The sequence below is a fragment of the Carcharodon carcharias genome, chromosome 17 (genome assembly GCF_017639515.1).
Source record: "Carcharodon carcharias isolate sCarCar2 chromosome 17, sCarCar2.pri, whole genome shotgun sequence".
Classification (NCBI taxonomy): domain Eukaryota; kingdom Metazoa; phylum Chordata; class Chondrichthyes; order Lamniformes; family Lamnidae; genus Carcharodon; species Carcharodon carcharias.
Window position 1 is genome coordinate 21,760,728 of NC_054483.1, and position 16,941 is coordinate 21,777,668.

The following is a 16,941-nucleotide window of genomic DNA, read 5'->3' on the forward strand; positions in this document are numbered from 1 at the left end:
ACTGGCTACTTTCGCCTCCTTAACATGTACTTCTGCACTCGGTACCTTACAGAAACGAAATTACCGCAAAAGAGTAGCAGATCAACCGTTGGAATTGACAAGGTTGTTCCATATAACCTTGAACAATTCCAAAGAAAAAAAAAACATGAACAAAGACTGCAAAAAATGAAGCCTGTAAAAATCAACTAACACAATTTGTAGCTAAATTCAGATGAAATTTTTAAAAGGCAAAAGTGGAATGGAAACTCCATTGCACCAAATCCCAGGACCCTAATTTTGTGTTACAAGGCAACAGCACAGTGATGGAGGTCCAACACCTCTACAAATGAGCCAGGCTTTGCTTACCTGAGCTCCTTGACGTAGCAGCCCAACAGAGGCATGCCATCAGACCACAGAGTTTTTAGGACAACATTACTAGAATTCATAATATTCAATCTGGGATATGTAAGAACCAGAAAGTCATTGCCTGGAACTGGGCATATCACGAGCTTTGCACATATTCCCCAAGAATTCTGTGTTATAGTTTCCTCCTGTATTTTTTGACTCAGGATCATGTTGCTTCTATTGCCATATAATTAGCAATTTAAACAAGAGGGAGTTTTCTTTGCATAGTTAATAATGTTCCATAATTTTGCTGACAAAATAACAGTATGGATACTGGTGCTCATCATTATCAACGCATAAATGTTACAGTCGTCTCAAGTGAGTGAAAAAGGCTAAATTAACAGTGAAAATCCAAAAGCTACTGTTCAAGAAGTGCTGTTATCTTCGTGAAAATAACATGTCACTGTCTATCTCATCAGTGAAATATATTAAATGCTACGAAGATACTTTGTTGTCGAGGTAGATACGAACTCAACTCACCACAAAGTCAAGTCAGGTTGTTTCTCAAGCTTAAGTAGTCTTAAGTAATGTGTTAAGTGTTAATTACTGTCAACCAATATTTCTGGCACTGAAAATAAATTGTTACAAGGGTGGAGTCTCATTCCTTCAGGCTTTAATTGCTGCTGGTGACTTTAAAAATGCAAAATTTTAAATGTAAATTATTTTTAAAAATCCTTTTTTTTCCTCTTAATCGCATCTTCTTTTCCTGCTCTTTATTTCTCTTTCTGCACCTGATTTTGCATTGAATTCACCCACCCTAATTTAGCGTTCCTTTTCAATCCTGTCACTATTAACTTCACAATTGCTTGTTCTGTTCACTCACGTTCCAGATATTTGGGTTTCCCTCAAACTGCCCTGTTGTCAACTCAACAAGTTGCTGCACAAAATTTTGAAAACCAAACCCTGCAACGAAACACCATTAAATGTCCTGCCACAGCAAATTATAGATCTTTTGTTTTCAAAAACCTTACGTAGGAGTCTCAAGACATCTCTCAGTCTTTATTGGAAGTCCCAGAGGATTAGTCTGTTTTTTCCAGAAGATACCTAACTGTGTGTTAATATTGGGAACATGTCATGATGAAGAAGGAGGGGGGGGGGGTTTGATCCCTGGAAGAAGATGAATATTTTGAGCGCCCCCTACAAATTTGCCTATTGTATCAGAGTCTAAGTTAGCATGTTAATAGTTGCAAGGGCCCCGCTCCTTTAGTGCATAACTCATTGAGAGCAAAATCCAATTCTTTTTTCACCTTGATGAACTGAAGCCAACAATAGGAGAGTTGAGGAGAAGGAAAGTAACTGAATACGTGGGCAATATCCACTTGATTCCAACCACAAAAATACAAAAATCCCACGTCACATCTTCATAAACCACCTCATTAGATGCCCTTATTACTGTTTTGATTGCAGTCGTCTTTCTCTCAAATGTTGCATTTTCCTTAAAAGTGTCTCCATGTCAGTCTCCTGCGGACAGGTTATGGTGAGGTAATGGGGCTGAATTTTACAGGGGTGGGTGGGGGCAGACTGCTCACCCCTCCCCTGTTGCAAGAGTTGGCCAGCATCTGATGCATGGAAAACAAGCCTGCCCGGCAGCCATAGTATGCTGTCAGTGGGCTAAACAGGCGGAGGGCGGGAATTCTGCCTCTCAGTGGGAGGAAGAACTGCCCTTGAGAGTTGCTGGCCAATCTGCTTGGCTTGCAGCTCTAACAGTCCCAGTGCCAGAATTGAGTACTGGGTGCTGCTGGGACTGCAAGCAGGCCCACAAGGAAGGCAGCCATGGCATCCAGACCCAAGTAAGTCAGGGGCCTTGGATGGGGAGAGATCGGGCAGTCCAGGGAATGGGGCACAAGGGGGGGTGGTGGTGTTGGGAGAGGATGTTTTCAAGGTCAGGTGGGGAGGAACAAAGGGGAAGGCTTCACCTTGTGGCAGAGGATGAGGATGCCCCCGATGCACAAAAAGCACCTCCCAAATGATGTCCCCCAATTTCATTTTCACTTTTATAAAAATCTTCTTGAAAAACAGCCTGCCCACTCCCACCAGCCAGCTCATGCCAACCATATTTTGGTGTGGACTGCATATGAGCTTGTGAACAAGGTCAATTGACCCTTAATTATTCTTTTAAATACAGCGTGTGGGGTGTCAATTTCAGCACCTGCCACCTATCGTGTTATGGGGGTAGCGCAGGGGTGGGGGGGGGGGGGAAGGCAGCGGGCTTGCCACCCTTCGTGTTTTACGTGCTCCCCACCCCCCCCACCGACCTCACTCCCCCTCACCCATCCCACCAAAAACATGCCTGGCAGAGGGCCGTAAAATCCAGCCTGCAGTTTGTTTTCTTGGCCAGTTTGACTGCTCTTTTCGACATAGAAGCTGTTGTGGCAGGTTTCCTCTCTGCATTTATTCCAGCTACAAGATGTGGATGGTTAAACATCTGTCTAGTTTATATTAAATGTGCTTAGAAATGTGAACAGATACATGTGTAAAATTATTTTGCCTATTTATTTTTGATGATGATTCTAATGTAAATATAGGAGCAGACAGCAGGATACTTTGTGGATGAGACATCTGCAGTGGGTGTACAGGGAATCCAAGGCAGATATGTATATGGATATAAAAATAGTCACATGTTGAGTTTAAGGTCACTTTAAGAAGCTGGGCAATATTGTGTCCAGAGGCACCAACTCTGGGATGCAATTAGGAGATGCAAGCTCAGCCCCCAGTTTGAGCTCTGTGGATATGTTTGAGTGGAGCTATGATGCCACATGGAAAAGGGGAATAAAACATCATCTTTGCACCATCACAAAGACCACCTATTTCCACCTCCAGAACATGGCTCGTCTTCACCCACGTCTCAGCCCAACTACTGCAAAACTCTCATTCGTGCCTTCATTACCTCTGGACTCAACAATTCCAACATCGTTCTGACTGGTCTCCCATCTTCCAGCCTATGTAAACTTCAGCTCATCCAAAATTCTGTTGCCCATGTCCTAACTCGCACCAAGTCCCATTCCCCTGTCACCCTTGTGCTCACGGACATACGTTGGCTCCCAGTGTAGCAATGTCTTGATTTTGAAATTCTCATCCTTGTTTTCAAATCCATCCATGGCCTTGCACCCTCCCTATCTCTGTCAGCTCCTCCAGCCCCACAACCCTCCGAGGTATTTGAGCTCCTCAAATTCTGGTCTGGCTTCCGCATTCCGAACTATAATTCCTCCTCCAGTGGTGGCCGTGCCTTCAGTTGCTAAGGCCCCAAGCTCTGAAATACCCTCCCTACACCTCTCCGCTTCTCTATTGATCTATCTTCCTTTAAGACACTCCTTAAAACATAGCTTTGAGACCAAATTTTGGGTTATCTGACCAAGCAACTCCTGATGTGGCTCGGTGTCATAGTTTTACACTGCTCCTATGAAGCGCCTTGGGATGCTTCATTCCATTAAAAGTATTATATAAGCTGTTGGAGTAGCAGCAGTGATGTTTGGTTATTCTCATGTGCTTCCTGATGTCTGGCTCAGGGCACTCTAGCAGGAGGCTGAGGAGAAAGCTTCCCATCCTCTCACACAAGGGCAGTGTGATGTCTTGGGATGGACCCACTAAAAGATAGTTTAATTTTGGAAAGTCTCTGAAGTGGAACTTGAACCCATGACCTCGTGACTTAGAAGGGAGAATGCGACCCACTGAGCCAAGGCAGGCATAAAGAGGGAGGCTGCAAGGTGCAACTCATCATGTGACCATAAATCTCCTGGACTATGTCCAACATTGGCTACCTGTTATATATTGTTGCATCATCTGTAAATAACTATAAATAGCTAGGAACTACATAGCTAGAAACTGAAGTCTTATGTGGAAGTGTTCCAGGAGGCCACATTTCACAGTGGCACGAGAAACTGAAGTGATGTGTACACAACCAGTTCAAATTCTGGTTTTTCATTTGAACCAGACGGCATGGCAAAATTAAAGATAAAGGAGAGGGTTTTCCCCTCGTCGGGCGGGCACAGCAGGCAGGCTGCCCCGAAACTGACCACCACCCGCAATTGGGCCCTGACTGCGAGCCAGCGTGAATTGCATGCTGAAAGGCTCAGTGCTGCCCCAGGGAGCAGAAGATTTTTAACTTCACAAGTAAAGACTTCATAATTAAGGAAAACATGTCCCCCTCAGGTGAGCAGGAGCATGTTAAAAGTGGCTTTCAAAATTTTTTTTTTAATCAATGGTCAAAACCTCATCCCACCTTTGGATGAAGTTTCACAAAAGAGGCAAAGGCTGCTTGGTCTTTTTTGCCCGCCCGCCGACCGTAACATTGGACAGGCAGCAAAAAATTCAATTCAATGAATTGATTAAGGGCCTAAATAGGCCCGACATCAGCGCGCAATATTTTTCTCCCATGCGGGTTGGGCGTGTGCCTGCCCGATGAGGGAAAAAAATTCTGCCCAAAGAGCTTCTGATCTACACAAACTTAAAGCATGATAATAAACAACATCCAAGACAACAAGAGCACATAGCATCCAGGATAGCAAAGCATACATTTAAGATGTCAGGGAGTAGAGATCAAAGGTTGAAATGATGCTTGAAGACACTGGACTTAGGAATAAACAAGTTAGTGCTGTGGGAAGATGATTGAATTGATCCACACAACAGACTTGAGGGAAAAGTTATTGCTCGTGGAATAAAAGGGATAATTGCAACTTGGATACAAAATTGGCTGAAAAACAGGAAGCAGAGAATAATGGTCAATGGACATTTTTCGGGCTGGAGGAATGTTTGTAGTGGAGTTCCCCAGGGGTCGGTATTGGGACCCTTGCTTTTCCTGATGTATATTAATGATCTAGATCTTGGTGTGCAGAAGACAATTTCAAAGTTTGAGGATGATACAAAGCTTGGGAGTGTCATAAACTGTGAGGAGGACAGTGTGAAACTTCAAAAGGACATCGACAAGTTGGTGGAGTGGGCAGATAGGTGGCAGATGATGTTCAATGCAGAGAAGTGTGAGGTGATGCACAAACACTATAAAATAAAGGGTAAAATTTTGAAGGGGGTTCAGTAGCAGACCTGGGTGTATATGTGCATAGATCATTGAATATGGCAGGACAGGTGGAGAGAGCAGTTAATAAAGCATATAGGCTTTATTAATCATGGCATTGAGTATAAGAGCAAGGTGGTTATGCTGAATTTATATAAGACACTCGTTAGACCTCAGCTGGAGTATTGTGTACAGTTCTGGCGCCACTTTATAGGAAGGATGTGAACACATTGGAGAGAGTACAGAAGAGGTTTACAAGAATGGTTCCAGGGACGAGAAACTTCAGTTATGAGGATAGATTGGAGAGGTTGGGACTGTTCTTCTTGGAGAGAAGAAGACTAAGAGGAAATTTGATAGCGATATTCCAAATCATGAGGGGGCTCGACAGAATAGATAGGGAGAAGCTTTTCCAGTTTGAAAAAGGATCAAGAATGAGAGGTCACAGGCTTAAAGTGATTTGCAAAAGAAGTAAATGTGAAGTGAGAAAAATCTTTTTCACACAACAAGTGGTTTAGGTCTGGAATGCACTGCCTGGAAGTGTGGTGGAGGCATGTTCAATCAAGGCCTTCAAGAGGGCATTAGATGATTATTTGAATGGAAACAATGTGCAGGGGTATGGGGAAAAGGCAGGGCAATGGCACTAGGTCATAATGCTCATTTGGAGAGCTGGTGTGGACATGACTGGCTGAATGGCCTTCTTCTGTGCTGTTAAAGTTCTGTGATTCTGTGATTTTCTATCAGGAGACAATGAGCCAAATAGACCATTGAATCTTCTTCATCCAAACCTGCTTTGTGATCTATGGAGAGAAAATTGAAGGGGAAATGCACTCAGACAGAACCTAGATTTCTCAAGCATCTGTCGCTGAACTTCAGCATTGGGTATGGGGGCAATAGAGACACATGCAGCATTTAAAAATAGATTTGTGAAGCTTTGATGGAGATCATTGGCTTCATTGGCACAAAATCATTGTGAAATCCACATAGCAGTAATCACTGTGGTCTAATGCTATTGTCGCTGTCCCTCGATTCGAGGATGATGTCTACTTAAGGTGGCAAGTTTCTGCCATTGGTCTTCATGTGACTGAACAGGCCAATTCTCGACCTGCAGATCTTTGATTACACATGGCAGGATGTCCCACGAAGCAGTGGGAGTTGAAGTGCAGGATTTGCTTCCTTTACTTTCCATCTCTGCCACTACTCTGTCTCATCGTTAAGGTATTTGGACTCAAAGCATGATGCAGATTGATGGACAAGTTGTGGCCATTTTCACGAGCTCCTCACAGTCATTAAAGCCAACGCTGCTGTGCTTTCAGAAAAGCTTAAGAGTGTCTTTGCAACGTTTTATTTATCCTTCTCGGAATGATGGCCATTTAAGTTGAGAAAACAGTATCTGGTGAGGAGACGCTTTTGGCCATCTGGATACTTTATCCAGTCCATTGTAATTTGTTTTGTGGAGGTTTTGCCTGAATGCTTGCGGAGATGACGTTTGTTTGTTGGTCCTCCCATTGAATCTGAAGGATGCAGAGGAGGCATTGCTGGTGGAATTTCTCTAGCGCTCTTATGTGTCGCTGATACTTAGTCCAGGTCTTACTGCAATACAGGAGTGTGGTGCTGACAACTGCTCTGTACACGAGGACTTCTGTTGACTTGTGGAGGTCTTTGTTGTTAAATACTCATTGTGTTAGTTTGTAGAAGGCTAAGCTGGCGCAGCTGATCCGGTGTTGGATCTTTTCATCAATGGCAGACTTTTGAATGAAGTGGCTGCCAAATTATGAGAAATGCTCAAAACATCCCAGAGTCTCTCCTTCAACATATATGGGAGGTGGAATATTTCACATATCAGGTCTGGGGTTGATATATGAGTTTTGTTTCAGCAACATTCAAGGACAGGCCAAGTCTCTAGTATGTAGAATTGAAGAGATCGAGAGTGACTTGTAAATCTGGTGCAGATCATGTAGATCGATGGTGGTCAGTTTAGTTTTGGCACAGAGGTGACTGAAGTTAAAGGGTTTTTTACCTAGGTGGTATTTAATACTCACACCAGCGGGCGGTTAATATTTGATGAGGTAAATAGCCACTGTCAGATCGAATGTAAATGGTATGGGGGTTATCACAGTCTTGCTTGGCGCCAGTCTGGATTTTGAAGGTGTCTGTTTCAGATCTCCTACTCAAGACAGTTGCAGTCATATCATCATGAAGCAGTTGCAGGATTGTGTTGAAGTTTTTTGGACATCCAAATCTCTGGAGCGCAATCCACAGAACCTCGTGATTTACTGAGCCAAACACTTTGGTCAGGTTAATAAATCCAATGAACATTTCCTGGTGTTGCTCTTGACATTTTTCTTGAATTTGTCTGGCAACAAAGACCATGTCAGAGGTTCCTCTGGAAAGTCTAAAACCACATTGCCTCTCTGGGGATTACCCCAGCCACAGGGAGTAGGCAATTCAGAGGATACTTAACGTGTTTCAGCCAATGGGCATCAGTTAATATAGGATCAAAATGTTTTCAGTTTCCTTTCCCTGCCCCTCAGTGCCCCTCTGCAGATGCAGTGTACAAGAATGCAGGTCCTTCCTTGCTCAAACGACCATTTTTTCATCAAGCGACTTGATCAGGCAGATAATCAAAATCAAGCCTTATCCCGCCCGCACACCAATATCTGCAACAGAAGTGATCTTACAGCAATCAGCCGCAATAAGCATGACTTATCTCTTGTTTTTAACCCTTTCCTTGCATGTGTGTACAGAGGACAAAGCTGGTGCAATAGTTGAGATCATTTGACTGGGATCATTTGCTGGTCTGTGTAGTTCAGTGCCACATCAAACAGTGTGCTTATCATACTGGGACATCAAAGGAGCTTTGAAAAGTACTAATTTTCAACCACTTTGTATAATTAAAAGGGCAAAAGTGTCAATTAAGTCCTTGTTTTGATTCCAATTGAGTTTCAAATTACTATGTCTGAACTGCATAAATGGGTAGCACTCTAAGAATCATTTTTTTTTAAATTGCTAATTGAAAAACTGATGGTTTTAAAAAATCATAAAATTTCTTGAATAAATTACTTTCTACCATGCAAGATAGGTAGATATCCATTTGTGTTTTCCCTAGGATTTTATTAAATCATTTATAATCGTCTTTATAATTTTGAATCCTTGGGCAAGAGAAGAGTCCTGGATTTATGGCTCTGCTGCCTGCGAATCTGTGGACAAGGCAAAACAAGGATTTTATTGATGTTCTTCCAACTCAGCTGCACAAGTGAATATGTGCTTTACTCCGAGTCATTCTTCGATACCTAATCATTATAATTTCACTTTGTCGTCGAGGGCAAGGATAAATCCAGTGGGAAGTCGTGCTTGCTAACAGGGCTCTCAGAATCAGCAGTGGACTACTATCAACTCGTCACTTTTCCCAGTGATTAACCCTGACCTGCTTTGCATGATATCCACAATTTTCTCTGCCAACCATGGAAGCCCTTTGAACAGTTTCTAAAGGTCCATTGTTAGTCGTTCAGAGTCAAAATCATTTTTAAATTGACGATGGAGGGAGGAGGGGGAGTTGCTCCTGCCAGTCTTTCTGTTTAAAGTTTTCCGATGGTGCCTGCTACATGAACAGTTAACATTTATGATGCTGTCACACAAAGTCTGACTTCTTCCCGAGGTCAACATATTGCTTTACTGCTTGAATGCTTCAGCAAACACTATACAGAGCCAATGCGTGCCAAGGTTTAAAATTAACACTGGCAACAAGCAAATTACTACACATTGTCTAAAACCCACTGCTACAAATGGCCAATTACGTACAAGTAACTGGCCTTGGAGTTTACAAACCAAGAGATTTTTAAAGGTGCAATATTATTTTACAAGATTTTTCCATCATATGACACATCCATATGTAAAATAATGCTGAATTATGATAACTAATTGTGCCCATTGCTACTTCCTAGTACTTCAATATAGTCAGACATACAGAACAAAAGTAGCTTTTGTAATAACACTGCAAGTGTGGAAATGATTGGATTTGCTGAATCAAAAAAAACGAGCGTGAACAGGGGACACACAGGATCTTTCTGATTGCTGGCTCAACATTATCCCACCACCAACAACCACCGCTCCCCCTCCCAGTTTACTCTCTACCTCACCCAAAGGCATTGACTTCCAAGGTAGACTCTGATGCAGATGGCTGTTGAGCCATTGATAGGGTAAATAGAAAGAAGCTATTCCCTCTGGTGAGGCCAATCTAGCACAAGGGCCATAACCATAAGATTGGAACTCGGCCATTTAGAAGTGATTTCAGGAAGCACTTCCTCGCACAAAGGCTACTGAAAATCTGGAACTCTCTTCCCTAAAAACCCGTTGAAGCTGGATCAATTGAAAATTGATAGATTGATAGATTTTTGTCAAGAAAGACCGTTAAGTAATTTTTAAAATTAGTTCTTGGGATGTGGGCATCGCTGTAAACTCAGGAAATTATTGCCAATCCCTATAATTGAGAAGTTGATAGTGAGCTTCCTCTTGATCTGCTGCAGTCCATTTGGTGTAGGTACCCCACACGCTGTTAGGGAGGGAACTGCAGGATTTCCATCCAGCAACAGTGAAGGGACAATGATATAGTTCCAAGTCAGGATGTTGAATAACTTGAAAGGGAGTCTGCAGGCCGTGGTTTTCCCATGCATCTGGTGCCCTTGTCCTTCCAGGTGGTAAGGTTTTAGTTGGAAGGTGGTGTTAAAGGAACCTTGGCAAGTGAATTGAGTTGAGATACAGGTCAGCCATGATCTAATTGAACAGCAGAAAAGGTCCAAAGGGTTCAATAGATGACTCCCATTTAATTTACTGAGTTCCAAGTCCAAAATGAATGATTGCCTTGTAAGTACCTTGTGGAGTATACCTTGACAATGGATGGTATCATGGCCAAAATATGCCTGTCCAGACTAAAACTCTTACTAGCATTTCTCACCACGGAAACTAAATAGCAACATGGAGTAGGAACACCAATTGGGTTTTTTAGTCGCCCCATAAATTATTAAATAGACATAAGTGATATGTCTGTCTTTAACTTTCAATTGTGCTGGTAGTACCTGTAAAGCTGTTTCACAGATCACCCATGCTCTGATTCCACCTCCCTTGTTCTTCACTGTTTCTAATTGCTCATATCTCATCTTAGGCACTGATGGCAATAGTTCAATTTTTGCATTTTGTAATTTTTGATTCATAAGAATTTCCAGATCTGTAATTTCTGATAACAAACAAAAGATTAACAGGCAGAGAATTTTACAGGTGTCAATATTTTGTGTAGGATGACAGTGGTTAAGGAAGAAGTAGACCTCTCTATTGACATTTCAGATAGAATAAAACAACTGTTCAGGAGAGAGCAACAGAACTGCTGGGCTGAATTTTCCTGGCCCTTTGCAGATCTGCTGGGAAATGAGAGGGTTGGCAATATGACAGGGGGAAGTGTCGATATAGGAGCTTGCTATCTTGCCACGGTCATGACATTCAGCCAGCGATGGGGATTAGCAGTGCTGCTGCCTGTCTGTCAGCCAATTGAGCCACAAGTGACCAATTAAGGGCCACCTCCCATCCTTGTGGGCATTTTGCCTGTGTCAGCAGGGCCCACCATCCCTTGCCACAGTGGTTGCTGGGGGGAGATCACCAGGTAAACCCTGGTCATGTCCTAGTGGGATCCAAGGGAGTTGTGTGGGCCCCTTCTTTATGGGCATTCCCTGACTCATGGAAGGGCCCTAGATGGCAACATCCACCCTGCAACAATAGCATTGCTAGTGCACCACGACACCCTCCACTCACCCCTCCACCACCTGCAATGTCTGTATAACTGCTGAGGCCTGCCTGTCTGGCCTGACTTCCCCAACCTAGCTCTCCCCTCTTCATGGTTGCCTCACAATTTGAGGCGCCTTTGCCTTGGAGCTGCAGACTCAGCAATGACCATCGCTAGCAGTGATGCTGTTGAGGCTACTGAGCTGCAAACCCTCTCATTGGACCAGCAGTTCCTGGGGGTGGGCCGGCATTCTTAAGTGGCCATCGTCAGCAGTATCCTGTCCCAGGGTCCTGCGTCCAGCAGAAGCAGGGTTGGCTCCCACTTTCATCCCTCACAGTGGAACTTCATTGTGCCAAGCAAATTTAGCCCGACATCTTTCCCTTTGCCATTCATTCTCTTTTTTGCTTTGACTGATGGGCCTCATAATGAATTGGATGGAGTGGTGTTTTATAAGGACAGGAGCACTTTATCATCTGATGCATTGTATTCTCCAGCTGACATGGGCCCGTGCTTTTAATTGGTCTGTCTTTTTACGGCCACCAAATCTACTTTCTGAGAAGTTCTCAAGTGAGTTAGGAGTAAACTGCTATTGTAAACACCCTGAAGGAAATTCAAGATTGTATTTTTTTTGGAATTCTCTTCCTCAAAGAACGGTGGAGGCAGAGTCTTTGGGCTGGATTTTGCTCGCCGGGCCCGCTCACCGACGCGTAAAATGATGCGGGACGATGTCAGGGGGGAACCCCCGATGTCATCCCGCCCCATTTAAATATTCAGGAAGGCAGGGGGACAGCAAAATCAGCTGTCCGCCCGCCGACCTGTCAATGGCCAATTGAGGCCACTGACAGGATCACTAAAACAATTAGAGGCCCTGTCCATCCAACCTTAAGGCTGGCGGGCAGGCCAGGAGCCCCAGCGAGCTTCTGAAAAAACATGAAACCTCATCCACTGGCGGGATGAGGTTTCATGTAGGGTTTAAAAAAGTGTAATAAAGTTTTAGTGAAATTTATTAACATGTCCCATCTCGTGTGACATTGTCACATGAGGGGCACATGTTAAAGATTTTTTTTTCAATTTTTAATGTGTATACGGCTGTCAGTGATCTCCCTGAGGCAGCACTTAGCCTCAGGGAGATGTGCGCTCTTTCTTGCGCATGCGCAAAAGAGTGCACTCTTGCATTTGGGGAAATTTCACCACCCCACCCCCGCCCACACAGGAAGCGCATAGCGCTCACTGCCGGATGACACGCTGGGCGGGCCTTAATTGGCCCGCCTACTTAAAGTGGCGGCAGGGCCCGCTTCTCCAGCGGGGATGGGCTGCCTGCCCGCCAGAGATTGGGTCGGGCCCGCCTGCCTGGTAGGCTGAAAATTCTGCCCTTTGAATATTTTTATGGCAGAGGTAGATAGACTTGATAAGCAAAGGGGTGAAAGGTTATTGGGAGTAGGCACGAATGTGGGGTTAAGGTTAAAATCAGGTCAGCCATGATCTTATTGCACAGCAGTGCAGACTTGAGTAAGCTGAGTGGCTTACTACTGCTCCTAATTCGAATGTTCCTCAGTGTAAAAGGCAAAATACTGCAGACACTGAAAATCTGGAATATCAAGAGAAAATGCTGGGAATACTCAGAAGGCCAGACAGCATCTGTGAAGGGTCATCGACCGAAATGTTAACTCTGTTTCTCTGTCCACAAATGTTGCATGAGCTGCTGAGTACTTCCAAAATTTTCTGTTTTAATGGATATAAATTCTTTTCTTTTCTCTTTTTGAGGTGTTAGCTATTAATTGGCAGACACTCAATCTACATAATAGTGATATGTTCCTATTTTGCAACAACAATATAGCAAAAATTGACACCAAGCCATGAAGGTGATATTAGGGCAGGTGATCGAAAGCTTGGTCAAGGTGGTAAATTAAGGAGCGTCATGAAAGCAGATTGAGATTGAGAGAGATAGAGGGGCACAGGGAAGGAATTGAAAAGCTTAGGCCCCAGACAGCTGAGAGTACCAATGGTGGAGCAATTTAAATCTGGAAGACCAGAATGAGAAGAGTGCAGTGAGCTCAGAGGATTATGGAATTGGAAGAGATCACAGAGATAGGAAGGAACAATGCCATGAAGGGATTTGAAATGAAGGATCAGAGTTGAAACATTTCGGAATTTCTTGACTGGTGGAAGCAAATGTCAGTCAGCAGCAGAGCGGTGATGGGTGAATTTGGGTGCAGACTTCTGGTTTACCCCATGTTTACAGAGTGTATAATGTGGCAGGCCAGCCAGGTGTGAGTTTGGCTATAGCCAAATGTAGAGGTAACAAAAGGGATGGGTGTTTCAGCAGCAGATGAGCTGAGGCAGGGCAGGTCAGGCGATGTTATTGAGGTGGGGATAGGCGGACTTGGTTTTGGCGCAAATTTGTGGCCGGGAGCTCAGCTTGAAGCTCAGTTATGAAACCAAATTATTAACAGTCTGGTTCATCCTCAGTTTCTAGCCAAATGGATGGAATCAGTGGCTCGGGAATGAAGGCTGTAGTGGGGGCCGATGTATTAATGACATCTGAATTAATTAAGATAATCTGAAACAACATTTATTGCTTGCATAACACAGTGATTACACTTGAGAAATAATTGTTACATGAGATGTGCTGTCGAGGAGAATGGTGGACAAGTCAGGGTGTGGGGCTTGGTACTTGGAAGTATTTTGGCACTCGCCTGTCATGCCCTTCTGAGGTCCTCATGGTGTGCTGTTTCCAGGTTGGAGGGAGCACACTTTTGCTGTTGACTTCCTTGGCCACATCCATCCTCACCTGCATGTTTGGAAATCTTGTCCTCTTTCTCCACTCATTGGTAGAGCTTGCCACTGCAGTCCCTCAGATCCCTCAGCAGAATCCTCTGTTAAGAGTGAGAGACCCAGGGTCCAGCCTTCCCAAGCCTTGTCTCCATTCCTTTGATTGCTACAGCCTCAAAAATCCAAGTGCTGATGAGCTTCACTGGCATGTGCCATAGCTCTTCAATTAGAAATCCATCCTTTTAGAGAACTGACATTTCATCTGCCATCTCTTCCTAAGTGGTTTTCAGATGTATTAGTTTTGCTCTGGTGAAGAGCAACTAAAAGGCAGGCTGCACAGAGAGTAGGGTTTTTTATGTATCCTGGACTTGACCCCCAGGTTTTTGGTAAGATATGGTTAGGAACCAATATTGTTTTGTTTAAAGTAGACTGAGTTGGAGATTCAAGCTACCTACCAAGAGAATAAAGTCACAAGATTTCACTGGTTTTAACAAACTGCAAGGTCAGGAAGAAAACAATTTACAACTACTATCACATACTCTAAAATTCACAGCAAATGTGAGGTATATGTGAATTAACAGGCAAACTGTGGTTAAACACCCCACATTGTGCTGAAAATGGCATATGTGACCAAGACAGATTCCATAGATTTCTCAACAACCCACCCAGACATCAGTAAACACTATGATACGAGATATTCCAGTCTTCACCTTTGAAGATTTTGCCTTGGAACTCTCTGCAAAAGTTGCACCAACTTGCATGGTGTCAATGATGGCCCAACTCGCAGGGTTTCAATCTTGTCTCCTGAGATTGTGTTCCCCTTGATTCCTAAGTATGCACTCATCACAAGATACACAGTATCACAAGCACAACTTCAACTCTTTGGCCACAGTGAGCAGAATACCACAACTCCAAAGGGGTACCTTCACCCCAGTGGCCAGTAGAATGGAGTCAGCAACTTTCTGCTGCCCTCCTCTTCGATTGGCGAAGCTTCCCCTGAGCCTCTTCACTTGAAGTCTGCTAACTTGCAGCCCTTTTCCTGCTTGAAGCCTCTTTCAACTGGGACCTCTCTCTGTCCCCATTCCCTGTCCCCTGCCTGGGACTCTTGTCTGCAATGGCGCTCCACTCCCAGTCACATGACCTGTGTTTTCATGCCATTTTCCCTTTCTACACAGGCACGCTGGGGCCATAGACTTAAATTCTGAATTGCACATGCGTGACCCACTCCTGGTCCGAGCATTGGCAAAAACTCCAACGTCTGTCAGGATTTGGAATTCCCCAACTCTGCTCTCAACAAGAAGGTGGTTTGGTTTTCATAACAGGTTCCAAACCTGAAAATGGTCCCACCAATCCAGCAGGGACTAAGGTATTAAGATTCAGCACTCAAGTTCCTTATTTATTCTTTCTTTAAAGTGTGACAGATGTGCTCAAAACGAGTATTTTATATGCAGATATACAGAACTGTGTGTGATCATTATAATACATTTTGAAGGCCAAATTTAATGTTTCCATTTGTAAAATTAAATCTGGGGGAAGACTTAAAAAGCTCAACTTGTGAATTGATTTATATGTGAAAAAAATGCTGGTGTGACTTTCAAAGTGTGAGACTTGATGAACAAACTAATACCCATTCAGAGAATGCTGTGGGATCTGCCCTGCTCACGTTGCAGACGAACAGACACACAATTACATGTGGGCTCACAATTCAGCACTCTTTTCAAAGTAGTGGACCCTCCCCAATGGTAATACAAGGTGAGAAAGGGATTGTTGCATCTAAGGCTATGTTCTGGGCAGCTGCTCACAATGAAGGAGGGGAAAGAAAAACAAAGAGAATTTGGTTGCTCACTGCTGTGATGCTACATACTGATGTATATACTGCATGTTTAATTTAGCAAGGCATCCTAAAACACCTAATAAATTGGGTGAGGCATTGAGCAGGAGTTGAGCAAAGAATTAGGGGTGGTGCCCACAAGTATGGGCAAAGGGTTACGTTTTGAGGAGGTATTCGAAGCTGGGGTGGAAGGGGTTAAGCAGAGAATTCCAGAGTCCAAAAATGTGATGGTTGAAAATGGAGTGGGAGCAGGTGGAGAAGGGGGATCTTGGTGAACATTGTTAACGACAAATCATGAAACCTCGCAGCTTTGCAGCAGTTTTAGTTTCAATACTAGCTCTTGAACGAAGGCTCAATTCCACAATGTCGCAAACACCACCGCACAAATAGTTGCTTCAAACTTGTCAAATCTCACTTATTTGCAGTGACGGTCACTGCCTTTTTGTAAATAAATTGAACCAGTTTTGCTGAAGTACTCAGCGAGAGAAAAACACAGTTCTCATCATATAGTGGATTTGCAAGCTGTCACTTGGTATCTAGACCAGTATAAATCTTATGCTTCTAACAATCTGGCTATGTTAATGCTGTTACATTGCAGGTTTTCAAGCTGGGATCCTCACACACAAGGGATCCCGAGAAGCATTTCTGATCTTCTGATCTGGGTATATTGGTGGGAATTTTACCAGCACATGGTAGGTTCCATGGCTGGGACAAAAAGTGGGTCCTGAACTGGTGTTGGCCAATGGTAGGACTGCAGAGGGGATTTAGGCCACCACCGGGACTGCCATCCCATTAAGGACAGCAACCTGTCTCCTCTTGGGCCAGCAATCTGGCAGTGTTGCCAATAGAGCTGTCTGCTGCTGAGGCTGCAGGGAGAAGGAGCGGTCACCTTGGTATTGAAGCATCCTCAAAAGGCAGGAAATAATTTTTTTAATATGTTACGGGTTCAGGCAGGCAAGCCTCAGCAATTGGAGGAGTGAATCCTCCAGTAAGGGGCGTTAGAGCCGAGGGGGCAGCCATTGCGGCTGGGAGCACCCCCATGGCCCAAGCATCATGAAAGGAAGCTGACCCACCACCACCATCCACCACACACCCCGCCACCCCATCCCAGCCTCAAGGAGGCCGTTGGTAAGCAAGGAACTCTAGCAAAACTGGAGTCATTGGGAATCAGGGGGA